Here is a 15,214-nt window from a genome sequence, read left to right on the forward strand (position 1 = left end):
CAAGATATTCTTAAGGACAAAGGGATGTTCTTTTTTCTCATTTTTAGTTCACTGCATGATTTTATTGAAAATGTTTAGCATAGGGGCGCCTGGGTGGCTCAGTTGGTTAAGCGGCCGACTTCTGCTCAGGTCATGATCTCGCGGTACGTGAGTTCGAGCCCCGCGTCGGGCTCTGTGCTGACAGCTCAGAGCCTGGAGCCTGTGTCTCCCTCTCTCTAACCCTCCCCCGTTCATGCTCTGTCTCTCTCTGTCTCAAAAATAAATAAACATTTAAAAAAAAATTTTTTTAAAGAAAATGTTTAGCATAGTATTGAGAAACATCGTGTTCCATACAGACACCAGAGTGTCACTATTCCTGGATATTGCCATCATACAGTATGGTCTAATATGAATGTCTGTAAATGTTTTTATATAATTTAAGTTTGGGATTCAATGACTTTTGCATGTTCTTATTTCCCTGACTCCTTTATTTGACGACATAGAGGCTGAGCCTCTCCTGATTCAACAGAGTTAGACATGATCAGAAAATGTGGTTGGTCTTTAGGACCAATGGGGAGCAAGAGCTGGGGAAGGCCTGGGATCAACTGATTACAGAGGATCTTTATCAACTTGGTTGGGTAGCAATCTGAAAATCTTAAAATTTGGCCCCTGAATATGGCCAAATTCATACCAATTAAGTCACAAATGTATATAAAATACTTTAAAATACAGAAGTGATGTTAAGTAATGGTAGAACAATACATTCTCAAGCCAGGGATAGACAGTGCAAACTTCTAACTCATGTTTCCTTTCTGAGGATCATTATTGTAAAACTAGTTCAGTATATTCTTAGACTCCAAATATCCCAAAGTCAAATGTTTATCTCTAAATCAACTGGTTTTAGCCATGTCAACATGTCTGTATTGAGAACAAACTGAGGGTGGATAGGGGCGTGGGAGAGAGTGATGGGCATTGAGAGGGCACTTGTTGGGATAAGCACTGGGTGTTGTATGTAAGTCAATTTGACAATTTTTTTTAAATTTACATCCAAGTTAGTTAGCATATAGTGCAACGATGATTTCAGGAGTAGATTCCTTAATTCCCCTCACCCATTTAGCCCATCCCCCCTCTCACAACCCCTCCAGTAGTCCTCTGTCTGATCTCCATATTTAAGAGTCTCTTATGTTTTGTCCCCCTCCCTGCTTTTATATTATTTTTGCTTCCCTTCCCTTATGTTCATCTTTTCTGTGTCTTAAAGTCCTCGTATGAGTGAAGTCATATGATATTTGTCTTTCTCTGACTAATTTTGCTTAGCATAGTACCCTCCAGTTCTATCCATGTAGTTGCAAATGACAAGATTTCATTCTTTTTTATTGCTGAGTAATACTTCATTGTATGTATATACCACTTCTTTATCCATTCATCCATCGATGGACATTTGGGCTCTTTCCATGCTTTGGCTATTGTTGATAGTGCTGCTATAAACATTGGGGTGCATGTGCCCCTTCAAAACAGCATCCCTGTATCCCTTGGATCAATACCTAGTAGTGCAATTGCTGGGTCGTAGGGTAGTTCTATTTTCAATTTTTTGAGGAACCTCCATACTGTTTTCCAGAGTGCCTGCACCAGCTTGCATTCCCACCAGCAATGCAAAAGAGATCCTCTTTCTCCACATCCTCACCAACATCTGTTGTTTCCTGAGTTGTTAATGTTAGCCATTCTGACAGGGGTGAGGTGGTATCTCATTGTGGTTTTGATTTGTATTTCCCTGAGGATGAGTGATGTTGAGCATTTTTTCATGTGTCGCTTGGCCATCTGGATGTCTTCTTTGGAGAAGTGTCTATTCATGTCTTTTGCCCATTTCTTCACTGGATTGGTTTTTTGGGTGTTGAGTTGGATAAGTTCTTTATAGATTTTGGATACTAACACTTTATCTGATATGTCATTTGCAAACATCTTCTCCCATTCTGCCGGTTGCCTTTTATTTTGCTGATTGTTTCCTTCACTGTACAGAAGTTTTTATTTTGATGAGGACCCAATAGTTCATTTTTGCTTTTGTTTCCCTTGCCTCTGGAGACGTGTTGAGTAAGAAGTTACTGCGGCCAAGATCAAAGAGGTTTTTACCTGCTTTCTTCTCGAGGATTTGATGGCTTCCTGTCTTACATTGAGGTCTTTCATCCATTTTGAGTTTATTTTTGTGTATGGTGTAAGAAAGTGGTCCAGGTTCATTCTTCTGCATGTCGCTGTCCAGTTTTCCCAGCACCACTTGCTGAAGAGACTGTCTTTATTCCATTGGATATTCTTTCCTTCTTTGTCAAAGATGAGTTGGCCATATGTTTGTGGGTCCAATTCTGGGTTCTCTATTCTATTCCACTGATCTGAGTGTCTGTTCTTGTGCCAGTACCATACTGTCTTCATGATTACAGCTTTGTAGTATAGCTTGAAGTCTGGGATTGTGATGCCTCCTGCTTTGGTTTTCTTTTTCAAGATTGCTTTGGCTATTCGGGGTCTTTTCTGGTTCCATACAAATTGTAGGATTATTTGTTCTAGCTCTGTAAAGAATGCTGGTGTTCCTTTGATAGGGATCGCGTTGAATAAGTAGATTGCTTTGGGTAGTATCGACATTTTAACAATATTTGTTCTTCCTATGCACGAGCATGGAATCTTTTACCATTTCTTTGTGTCTTCTTCAATTTCTTTCATCAGCTTTCTATAGTTTTCAGTGTATAGATTTTTCACCTCTTTGGTTAGATTTATTCCTAGGTATTTTATGGGTTTTGGTGCAACTGTAAATGGGATCGATTCCTTGATTTCTCTTTCTGTCGATTCATTGCTGGTGCATAGGAATGCAACCGATTTCTGTGCATTGATTTTATATCCTGCAACTTTGCTGAATTCATGAATCAGTTCTAGCAGTTTTTTTGGTGGAATCTTTTGGGTTTTCCATATAGAGTATCATGTCAGCTACGAAGAGTGAAAGTTTGACCTCCTCCTGGCCGATTTGGATGTCTTTTATTTCTTTGTGTTGTCTGATTGCAGAGGCAAAGACTTCCAATAATGTGTTGAATAACGGTGGTGAGAGTGGACATCCCTGTCTTGTTCCTGACCTTAGGGGGAAAGCTCTCAGTTTTTCCCCATTGAGGATGATATTAGCATTGGGTCTTTCATATATGGCTTTTATGATCTTAAGGTATGATCCTTCTACCCCTACTTTCTTGAGGGTTTTTACCAAGAAAGGATGTTGTATTTTGTCAAATGCTTTCTCTGCATCTACTGAGAGGATCATACGGTTCTTGTCCTTTCTTTTATTGATGTAATGAATCACATTGATTGTTTTACAGATATTGAACCAACCCTGTGTCCCAAGTATAAATCCCACTTGGTCGTGGTGAATAATTTTTTTAATATATTGTTGGATCCTGTTGACTAATATCTTGTGGAGGATTTTTGCATCCATGTTCATCAGGGAAATTGGTCTGTAGTTCTCCTTTTTAGTGGGGTCTCTGTCTGGTTTTGGAATCAAGGTAATGCTGGCTTCATAGAAAGAGTTTCGAAGTTTTCCTTCCATTTCTATTTTTTGGAACAGCTTCAAGAGAATAGGTGTTACCACTTCCTTAAATGTTTGGTAGAATTCCCCTGGAAAACCATCTGGCCCTGGACTCTTGTCTGGGGGGAGATTTTTGATTGCTAATTTGATTTCTTTACTAGTTATGGGTCTGTTCAAATTTTCTGTTTCTTCCTGTTTCAGTTTTGGTCATGTATATGTGTCTAGGAATTTGTCCATTTCTTCCAGATTGCCCATTTTATTGGCATATAATTGCTCATAATGTTCTCTTCTTATTGTTTTTATTTCTGCTGTGTTGGTTGTGATCTCTCCTCTTTCATCCTTGATTTTATTTATTTGGGTCCTTTCCTTTTTGATCAAACTGGCTAGTGGTTTATCAATTTTGTTAATTCTTTCAAAGAACCAGCTTCTGGTTTCATTGATCTGTTCTACTGTTTTTTGGTTTCGATAGCATTAATTTCTGCTCTAATCTTTATTATTTCCTGTCTTCTGCTGGTTTTGGGTTTAATTTGCTGTTCTTTTTCCAGCTCTTTAAGGTGTAAGGTTAGGTTGTGCATCTGAGATCTTTCTTCCTTCTTTAGGAAGGCCTGGATTGCTATATACTTTCCTCTTATGACCGCCTTTCCTGCATCCCAGAGGTTTTAGGTTGTGGTGTTATCATTTTCATTGGCTTCCATGAACTTTTTAATTTCCTCTTTAACTTGTTAGTTAGACCATTCATTCTTTAGTAGGATGTTCTTTAGTCTCCAAGTATTTGTTACCTTTCCAAATTTTTTCTTGTGGTTGATTTTGAGTTTCAGAGTGTTGTGGTCTGAAAATATGCACGGTATGATCTCGATCTTTTTGTACTTGTTGAGGGCTGATTTGTATTCTAGCATGTGGTCTATTCCTCAGAACATTCCATGTGCGCTGAAAAAGAATGTATATTCTGCTGCTTTAGGATGAAATGTTCTGAATATATCTGTTAAGTCCATCTGGTCCAGTGTGTCATTCGAAGCCATTGTTTCCTTGTTGATTTTTTAATTAGATGATCTGTCCATTGCTGTGACTGGGCACAGATTATTGAAATCTCCTACTATTATGGTATTACTATCAATGAGTTTCTTTATGTTTGTGATTGATTTATATATTTGGGTGCTTTCACATTTAGTGCATAAATGTTTACAATTGTTAGGTCTTCTTGGTGGATAGACCCCTTAATTATGATATAATGTCCTTCTTCATCTCTGGATACAGTCTTTATTTTAGAGTCTAGATCGTCTGATATAAGTATGGTTACTCCAGCTTTCTTTTGTTGACCATTAGCATGATAGATGGTTCTCCATCCTCTTACTTTCAATCTGAAGGTGTCTTTAGGTCTAAAGTGGGTCTCTTGTAAACAGCATATAGATGGATCTTGTTTTCTTATCCATTCAGTTACCCTATGTCTTTTGATTGGAGCATTTAGTCCATTGACGTATAGAGTGAGTACTGAAAGATATAAATTTATTGCCATTATGTTGCTTGTAGAGTTGGAGTTTCTGCTGGTGTTCTCTGGTCATTTCTAGTCTTTATTGTTGCCTTGGGTCTTTATTTATTTGTTGTTGTTGTTTTTTTCATCTTTTCTCCCCTCAGAGAGTTCCCCTTAAAATTTCTTGCAGGGCTGGTCTAGTGGTCACAAACTCCTTTCATTTTTGTTTGTCTGGAAAACTTTTTATCTCTCCTTCTATTTTGAATGACAGCCTTGCTGTGTAAAGAATTCTTGGCTGCATATTTTTCTGATTCAGCACATTGAATGTATCCTGCCACTCCTTTCTGGCCTGCCAGGTTTCTGTGGATAGGTCTGCTGCAACCCTGATCTGTCTTCCCTTGTAGGTTAAGGACTTTTTTTCCCTTGCTGCTTTCATGATTCTCTCCTTGCCTGAGTATTTTGTGAATTTGACTATGATATGCCTTGTTGATGGTCGGTTTTTGTTGACTCTAATGGGAGTCCTCTCTGCTTCCTGGATTTTGATGTCTGTGTCTTTCCCCAGGTTAGGAAAGTTTTCTGCTATGATTTGCTCTCATAAACCTTCTACCCCTGTTTCTCTCTCTTCCTCTTCTGGGACCTCTATGATTCTGATGTTCCTTTTTAATGAGTCACTGATTTCTCTAATTCTTAAATCGTGCTCTTTTGCCTTAATCTCCCTCTTTTTTTTCCTGCTTCAGTATTCTCCATAAGTTTGTCCTCTATATCACTGATTCTCTGTTCTGCCTCATCCATCCTTGCCGCCATGGCCTCCATTTGAGATTGCAGCTCAGTTATAGCATTTTTTATTTCATCCTGACTAGCTTTTACTTCTTTTATCCCTACAGAAAGGGATTCTAATCTATTTCCAACTCCATCTAGTATTCTTATCATCATGATTCTAAATTCTCGTTCATACATCTTGCTTGTATCTGTGTTGGTTAAGTCCCTGGCTATTGTTTCTTCCTGCTCTTTCTTTTGGGGTGAATTCCTTCATTTCACCATTTTGAAGGGAGAAACAGAATTAATGAGGTAAAAAATTAAAATTAAAAAAATTAAAATTTAAAAATATTAAAATTTAAAAAACATTAAAATTAAACAATTAAAAACAAACACACACACACAAAATCGAATAAATGATGCTAGATCCTAGGTGTGTTTTGGTCTGGGTGTTGAAAGGGGCTTGATAGATTAGGAAAAAAAAAGAGGAAAGAAAAAAGAAATAATGAGAAATAAATCGTTTGAAAATTTGAAAAAAATGAATACACTGAAGTAGACTAAAATGAAATGATGGAAGTAAAATAAAATTTGAAAAAAATTACACAAAAGTAAAAAATATAGTAGAAAAAAATTAAAGAAAAATATTTTTAATAAAAATTGAAAATAAAAATGAATTTTTTCTCTTTCCATATTCAAGAAAAAAGAAAATAAATGAAAAGGAAAAAAGAAAAAAGAAAGAAAGAAAATTGAAAAGATGGACCAGCGAACAGACTGAAATATGACTGAAATTACTTCATTTTCCCCTAGAAGTCAGACTATGAAGCATTATATAGTCCATAAACAAAGGAGGCAGAAGAGACTTGGGGTCCTGAAAAGTGAGGTTGGCCCACTTGGGTGGGGCTTAGTGTAACAGCTCTGTTCTCCACTAGACGGCACTGCTTAGCTTACTGGGGCAGCTTGTTGTGATGCTTGTAGGTGCGTATACGCATGCATGTGAACGGTGAAAATGGAGTCACCCAGCAACCCAGTCTCTAGTATGGGAACTCTGTTCTCACTGATCCGCAATCACGCACCCGTCCTTTGTCTCTGGTTTCATCTGCTCCCCGCTTTTACACAGTCCGTGACAAAGCCCCAGGCAGCACCTCCCTCCTGAGTTTTGTCTCCGATGTGGCTGTTTTTCCCGACCCCTTACTTCTGAGGGACTATGGTTTTGACCCTTTCCGCCCCTCTGCAGAGTGTCTCACCAAGCAATGGCTGTGTGCCGGCCGCACCCAGGAATGTTTGCAGGTCCATGCTGTTGCCGATGTCCAGAGACTGTGGCCAGGTGCCAGCCTGCCCCAGAAAAAGTTCGTGAGACAGTGTTGCAGCAGCGTTTCGGGGATTATGGAAAATCACAACGCACATCTGGCATCAGGCTTCACCCACAATGACCTTGTTCCAGCACCAGCGAATGTGGCTGTTCTCCCGGGTCCACTGGGGCCTTGCCTTTGGGGGACCCACACAGTCGCTACCAGGTGTCCTCCCATCAGGGGAACTGCCTCTCCCCGTGTGGCCTGAAGAACCCCGGACGCCACTCTGCTCCTGGGGATTCGCCCTTCCCACCAGAGCACCACCAGCCAGGTATGGAGCTGCAGCATTTCAGACTCTGCCCTCCCCTGTTTACAGTCTTAATGGAAGTTAAACCCTCTCCTTTCTCCTTTCTCCCTTTTTAGTTCAGTCCCTGCAGCCGTTTCCACTTTTCCACTTTCTCTCCAGCTGCTTTTTGGGGGCGTGCTTTTCCTGTATCCCCCCCACCCCCATCTCCGTCCTCTCTCTGCACACAAAATTGGCTCCCTGCCCTCCGCGGCTTCTCTCTCCCTCAGTTTACCTCTCTGCGCCTTGTACGTGCTGAATTCTGTGGTTCAGGTTGTGTAGATTGTTGTGTGAATCCTCAGATCAGTTTTCTAGGTGTGCAGGATGGTTTAGTGTTGGTCTGGCTGTATTTCATGGACACGAGACACACAAAAAACTTCCATGCTGTTTCTGCCATCTTGACTCCTCCTTGACAATAAATTATATTAAAAAAAATAAAAACATGTCTGTATTGGCATGTCAGATGTCTTCATAAACAGGTCAAAAACTACATTTCCATTTCTCCAAGGAAAGATATTCAAATGCAGAATTCATGTATTTCTCAAAAATAATAAATACTACACGGCTTCAAAACGTGGTCCTTTTGGGGCGCCTGGGTGGCTTGGTCAGTTGGGCGTCCGACTTCGGCTCAGGTCATGATCTCACGGTCCGTGAGTTCAAGCCCTGCGTCGGGCTCTGTGCTGACAGCTCAGAGCCTGAAGCCTGTTTCAGATTCTGTGTCTCCCACTCTCTGACCCTCCCCAGTTCATGCTCTGTCTCTCTCTGTCTCAAAAATAAATAAAAGTTAAAAAAAAAAACAACAAAAAAACATGATCCTTTCATCATGCTAAACTAATTCTTTCCAGATATACATTGTTACATTGTAATGCTTGTCAGATTTAAATAAAGTTCTCACTTGAAAGCTCCACACCTTGTCTTCAATAACAACTAAATGCTACTTGCTAGCTTTAATTTTGACCTCTTACTATATCAGAGTTTAAAACTGCAAATGGTGGGGCGCCTGGGTGGCTCAGTTGGTTGAGCGTTCAACTTCAGCTAGGGTCATGATCTCACAGTTCATGACTTCGAGCCCCGTGTCAGGCTCTGTGATGAAAGCTCAGAGCCTGGAGCCTGCTTCGGATTCTGTGTCTCCTTCTCTCTCCGCCCCTCCCTCCACTTGCACTCTGTTTCTCTGTCTCTCAAAAATAAATAAACATTGAAAATAAATAAATAAATAAATAAATAAATAAATAAAACTGCAAAGGGTATTCAAATCTCCTTGCTAACTAACTTGGATTTTCAATTCAGAACTTAGATCAGAGGATATACTGTCTCCCTTATTAAATTAGAGCAGAAGGGAGGTTCCCAGGCTTTGTCTAGTCAGGCAAATCCCCACCTTTCTTTTTGATCTGAATTATTCAGGTTGCATATTCCAGCCAATATTTATCTAAAGTTCAACTTTTCTCTGTGGCAGTAGAGCATCTCACTTAGAGAACTGTTGTATATTATCAGCCTGTGGGTCACATAATCCTCGGTGAGATTTTCTCCATCCTCTCTTTTGGCAATTTTTGAACATTATCCCAATGGAACAATTAAGGTTTACTTATTAATACTTTTTCTTCACTTTCTCTTACCTATATCTTTCAGACAAAATCTGCAGTTAAAATAATCATTTGCTTAACAGACTTGCTGCTTCAGAATACAAAAAGCAAATAGGTATTTAATATGAATGAAATAAATACAGAAAGGGGATAGTGTTTAAATATGCCTTTAGAAGCACTCATAACAAATTTATCTACTTCTTATATCAAAAACCAAAATAAAAGATCAGACTGAATAAGTGTTAATGGATTTAAGGTAGTCTTTATTTTGAGGAAAATCCACAACGTAAAACGATTGAGGAAAAAATGATGCATATATTAGAACACACCTCAAAAAACTAAGAAACACTGGACAGCTTCCAGCTTCAATTTGCAACCCACTAAGGCAAGCCCACTAAGGCAGTCAGAAATTGCTCATCAATTTGATGATAAGTTTGAAGAGAGTAGCTCTATTGCTGGACAGAACTTTGGGATTTTAAGACTTAGAAGTTGAAGTAAGTGTGGGTACTTACCACGTATTTTTAGAAGTGGTAGTTTTAAAAATTGCGGTGATGTCCCGGTTGGATTAGAGGTAATTCATAAAACTGCATTTATTTATGATTACATTGCCTGATTTGTTTAATTCCTATGAGAAAATAAATGATTCACTGGCATTTTTAGCTAAATGAAATTTGGTTTAAATTAAGCAAAATAGCTAACTGGCTTATTTGAACCCTGAAAGTTAACATTCGAGGTATTTCATGATTTTCTAATGTACACTTGAAAGGAGAGAGCTAATTTGGGCTTTACTTGAATGTTCATAATATTATTATTACATGTAAACTAGTACACAAAGTGCTTTCATAGGAAGCTATCGTTGACAACCTCAGAAGTATGTAAAATATGAATTTCCTCAAGGGGATTATATTGTATAAGAAAATTGTGCAATTATATGATTGTGGCCTAAGACTATCATAAGAACAAAGGTAAAAGTTCCCCATCACAATAAGACAAAATGGCACCAACACTTCTTTTTTTGTTGTTTTAATGTTTATTTTTTTATTTTGTGAGAGAGAGCATGCACACAAGGGACGGGCAGAGAGAGAGAGAGAAAGAGTCCCAAGCAGGCTCCACTCTATCAGTGCTTAGCCCAATGTGGGGCTCAATCTCACGACTGTGAGATCATGACCTGAGCTGAAATCAAGAGTTGGATATTTAACCAACTGAGCCACTCAGGCGCTCTGACACTGACATTTCTCATTCAAGTTCAATTAAAAACCAAACGAGCATTCCTGTATCCCTAGCCACTGTTTCCTAAAACCACAAAGATCCGTTCCAAGGCTTAAAACAGAGATCTGATGCTTTAATAGTCATCATTCTATATTTTACTGAATTCTGAAGTGAAAAAAAATTTAATTCAAGATATCACGTATGAAATCATAATATCGTGGAGATATGAAGGGTCATGGCTAAACAAGTAGGAGACATGCACCATTGTCTGCCCTTCTGATTGCCTCAGCCAAAATCATTGAAACACCCGTAACTTGCATCTTAGAGCAATGTTTTGTTTTGTCCTCTTGTAGAATGGTCTCTGTGATGTTGATAGCTACAGAGGCAGCATTATTAATTCTGGAAATAGCTGGCCCAGAGAAGATCCCGTGAGTAAAGATGGCATAAACTTTAGGCTTTGGTAGAGTGGCTTGACTGCAGTATATAGCATGTGTTGTCCACAAGGATGGCTACCTGATCTTTAATTAAGCACCAATCCGAATCATGCTACCCACCTCCATGGCTCTCCTTCTCTCTCTGTGTGCCAAGGCCAACACCACATTCAGTCTGTCCATGAATGATGCAGCCTCCTGCTTTGGGAGAAATGACAACACACATCCTCTGGTTGGCAATATTCTCTTGTTTCCCCATGTGAGTCACTCACAGGGATGGCAAAGAAGTCCTGGATGAGCAGCACGTAGGCCCACGGTAGTGATGTGATCTGCCCCAGCTACTGGAAGCACAGAATTATTTGGGAACATAGTACTTCTGGAGGTCATCCCAGGAAGCAAGTGGGGGAGCAGAGAAGTATGTGAAGGGATGTGTTAATGCTGCTATGACAGCTAGGGCTCCACCCCATTGAGATCCCTCCAGGAGACTGAGTAGAACACACCTGAGAATTACCCCTACCTAGAAGCAAGAGAGCTGGAATTTTTATCCATCAGCTCCTGTCCCCGTTAGTCAAGAGTCACTCTTGGGAGCAGTAACTTCCAGGCATAGCATGTGCATGAGGCCAGAGAAAACCTTCAAACAGAATCATGTGCTTGAGCAGGTAATTGATGTGACGCAGAAGCTGACCACCCAAGTTAAAAGTGACCTCCATGGTGGTCCAAGGGGCTATTGCGGGGAGCACTGACAGCATCTTTTACAGTTCCCAGAACCCACTCTACAGGCCGACCCCTCAACTTCCACAACTCAACCACAATCTCCTCTCTCAGATGTTCTTGGTGTCTATTTTAACTAGATTTTATCTGGATTGAAACAGTGATGGGGTGGGGAGTGGTTTCCCCGTAGTGTGCATTGGGCTAGCCCCCAGCAGTAGTTCAGGAAAGGACAAGACCTAACATGTGTTAAATACCCACTATAGGCCAGATTCTATACATACAAAGACTCAGGGTGATGCTCAAAACAGCCCTATGACATACATAATATCCTCCCAATTCTATATATGTATACATATCCATACACATACACATATACATATGAAAACTGAGACCTGGAGAGACAAGTAACTTACTCCATCTCGAATGGCTAGAAAGTGACAATGCCAACAAGCAAACCAAGTGTGCTTAACTCCAAAACCTCCTGCCTTTTCCTCCTAACACATAAAGAGAAACCAGAGTCTCTTCACCTCTCAGGAAAAACATTTCCCCTAGATCAAGAGACCCCGCTTAAATAATTCCTGAAAACTTCAGAAAGCTCCAGTTCTCCCAGAGCTTAGCGTGAAATAAACCTGATTGCCCAGCAAAACATCTTTTACTAATACTGAAATTGTACCTGACCCCTGAACTACATAAACCACTCTTTAATACACATCCACTGAACACAAAGCCCTTTACATATCAGGCTATTTTTGCTGCTTTGAGTTTATATGAGGAGGAACTGCTGTGGAACAGGCCACAGGACAGAAAGCTACATGACCTCCCTCTAGGGGGACATTTCCCAGAAATTCAGCACCTATTAAGTGGAAAGAATCTGGGTGACGTGTGTGTGGCAGTATTTTCACATGTCCATCATGCAACTTTTAAAACACTATGCCCAACACCTTGGTGGCATTTTAGAAAACTTCAGCGCCCTGGCATAGTCTGTCCCCACTACCTGGAATGCTTTTCCCCTTCCTGGGCAAACAACCACTGAAACTCAGCTCAATGATTACCTTTTCTGGAAAGCCTTTCCTGACCCCCTCCTAATGGAGGTGATCACTCTCCCCTTCCCTTTGTGCACCTACAGTCCCCTCTTTCCATTCCACCTCTAGCTGTCCATAGGGGCTCATTTGTGGTCCCCATCGCTATGGAAAATCCTTTAAGATTCTGCAATCTCCACCTGTAGTAATGGGAGCACCCAATCTGGATCTAGAAGAAAACCTGGGCCAAACCGTCCCACTGAGCATATCACTTCTTCCCCGTCCTTTTCTCACCCCTTTGCTGGCACAGGTTGCCTCTTGCCTGACTCAATTTTCTCCACTAATTAAATGTCACACTTCCAGCAGCAATCACCAAGAGATGCTCTCCAGGCAATTCAGTAGATGCAAAAATAAGGTCCTTCCCATTTCTTACTACCCTCTTGAGATGTTGATGGTGAGGCTGACTATAACTAATGACAAATAGTAGGGTTGCCATGAGGAAGTATTAATGTGGCCCATGGCTCAAGGAGCAGCAATTAGGAGACAAAATGGCTTCCTTGCTTCCCACTCCCACCCCCTCCCCCGTCCACATGTTCCAAAAGCTAATGTATTCATCACACTGTATCACACTTAGGAGATCCCTCCTATCTTTCTGGCCAAGCAGGGAGCTTCTGAAAGGCAGACACAAAGTAAGTGCTCGACAAATGTTAGCTTTATTAATGAATTAATGATAACTATGAACAAAATTTGAAATCTCCCTGCTTCTTTCATTCCAAACTTAAAACTAATTGCTTTGTAAGTTCAGCCATTTTCTGATTAATAAAGGCCACTTTCTCAGTCTCATCCTAAAAATAAAAAAGCTTCCTACTCTGTTGTCACCACTTAATTCAACAAATATCTTTCGAGTCCCTTTGCCCAAGCACTGTGCTTTGTGATAAAAAATTCAAAGATAACTAAGAGCTCAATTCTCAGAGGAAATGTTATGGACTAAGTGGCAGGTAGCTTAAATTGTTGAAATGGAATTGCTGTGATGGAAAAATAAGTTGATCCAGAGTCTCTTTAAATAGTAGTGATAACTACTGCCATTTATTGAGCACTTACTATATGATTGAAACTATACTGGATGCTTTACATATATTATCTTCGTTAATTTTTACAATTCTAAGAGGTGGTTATTCTTCCCAAATTACAAATGAGCGAATTGAGGCCAAAGACAGTAAGTAGCCACCTAAATTCACACAACTAATAAAGGATTGATTGGGATTAGAGTCCAGGTAAATCTGATTCTGGAGCCCTTGTTTTTATCTACATTATACTTAAGTTTTTTTACAGTAAAAAAAGGGCACCTCAAGTAGAAAATGTGAATGAAAACAGATTCCTCTTTGTCAAAAATCAGTGTAAAATAATAACAATTCAACCCTTTACCTACCCTTGTGGTGTGATTCAACAGTAAGTACAGCAGAGTGGAAGCCTAGAAACCTCACTTTGAAGCTGGATTTGGGAAAAACACAAAAGCCTGGACTTTAGCAACAAACTGCCTGTTCCACAATGCACTCTGGTGGCCAGTTGGTGTCATTCATGGTTACTTTTAAATTTAAGAATGAGATTGTCAACAACCAAAGATTCAGTCAGGGTCAATCTTGGATAAAGTAGATTAAATCTGGGGCGCCTGGGTGTCTCAGTAGGTTAAGCATCTGACTTCGGCTCAGGTCATGATCTCATGGTCTATGAGTTTGAGCCCTACGTCGGGCTCTGTGCTGACAGCTTAGAGCCTGGAGCCTGCTTCGGATTCTGTGTCTCCCTCTCTCTGTTCCTCCTCCACTCGCGCTCTGTCTCTCTCTCTCTCAAAAATAAATAAAGATTTAAAAAAAAAAAGTAGATTAAATCTGTCAAAATGTTTCAATATTTAGCCCTTATTCTGTTTTTGATACTTGGAAACAACCACCTTCAAGTACTTTCCTCTTATTCCCATTAGTCTGACTGCTAGTCTAACACAGGACTTACTTATTAAGTAGTAATCAATTACTAGTTAATTAATTTCAGTAAGAAACATTGAGGAATACAAAAACTTGTGGGTTAAAGTGGAAGGATGAACAGGATATTTGCAACAGGTCTTGGATAGTCACCACATAAAATATTTAGTAAAAACGGAGGAAAATGTAACTTTACAACGGAAAAATCTGGCAAATATCAAAGCTCAAGATTAACAACATTAGAAATGGAACTAGTCGACATAATGTGCAATGAGATGCACTCGGAAGGATAGCATTCCTCCTGTGACACACGTCAGAAATGCACACTCTGAGCTTATTCATGAGGAGACAACAAACAAATCCAATTTGAGGAATCTTTTACAATGGCTAGTCTGCAATCTTCAGAAATGTCGGAGTCATAAAAGTTAAGGAAAGACTGAAGAACTGTTAAATTGAAGGAGATTGGAGAACGTGACAACTGAATACAGCACATGATCCAGGCCTAGATCCTTTTGCCATGAACACTGTTACGGCAACTGATGAAAGTTGAGTTGGGTCTGAGTGTTTCTGATTCCTGCAACTTTTCTTCAGTGAGTCTGAATATATATATTTTATAAAATACGATTTTATTTTACAAAATACAGTTTTGTAAAGTGTATATTTACAATGTATATTTTACAAAATACAATTTGAAAAATAAAAAGCCCCCGCATAGGCATCCCTCTTTTGACTTATAATAATTTCACTAACATTCTTCTCACGTTCAATCCTAGAAGATCTCATATTTCCTTTACAATAAGGGCCCCCCCCCTTTTTTTTTTTTTGTAACGTTTATTTATTTTTGAGACAGAGAGTGACAGAGCGTGAACGGGGGAGGGTCACAGAGAGAGGGAGACACAGAATCGGGAG

The 15,214-nt window shown here is 39.8% G+C and overlaps 1 pseudogene; it reads right to left on the bottom strand.

Annotated features, from left to right (window-relative positions):
- Nucleotides 1-10,358: 10,358 nt before the first annotated feature.
- LOC122213201 lies at nt 10,359-10,971 on the bottom strand (annotated as a pseudogene).
- Nucleotides 10,972-15,214: the final 4,243 nt, after the last annotated feature.

Source organism: Panthera leo, chromosome A2 (assembly GCF_018350215.1).
Source record: "Panthera leo isolate Ple1 chromosome A2, P.leo_Ple1_pat1.1, whole genome shotgun sequence".
Classification (NCBI taxonomy): Eukaryota; Metazoa; Chordata; class Mammalia; order Carnivora; family Felidae; genus Panthera; species Panthera leo.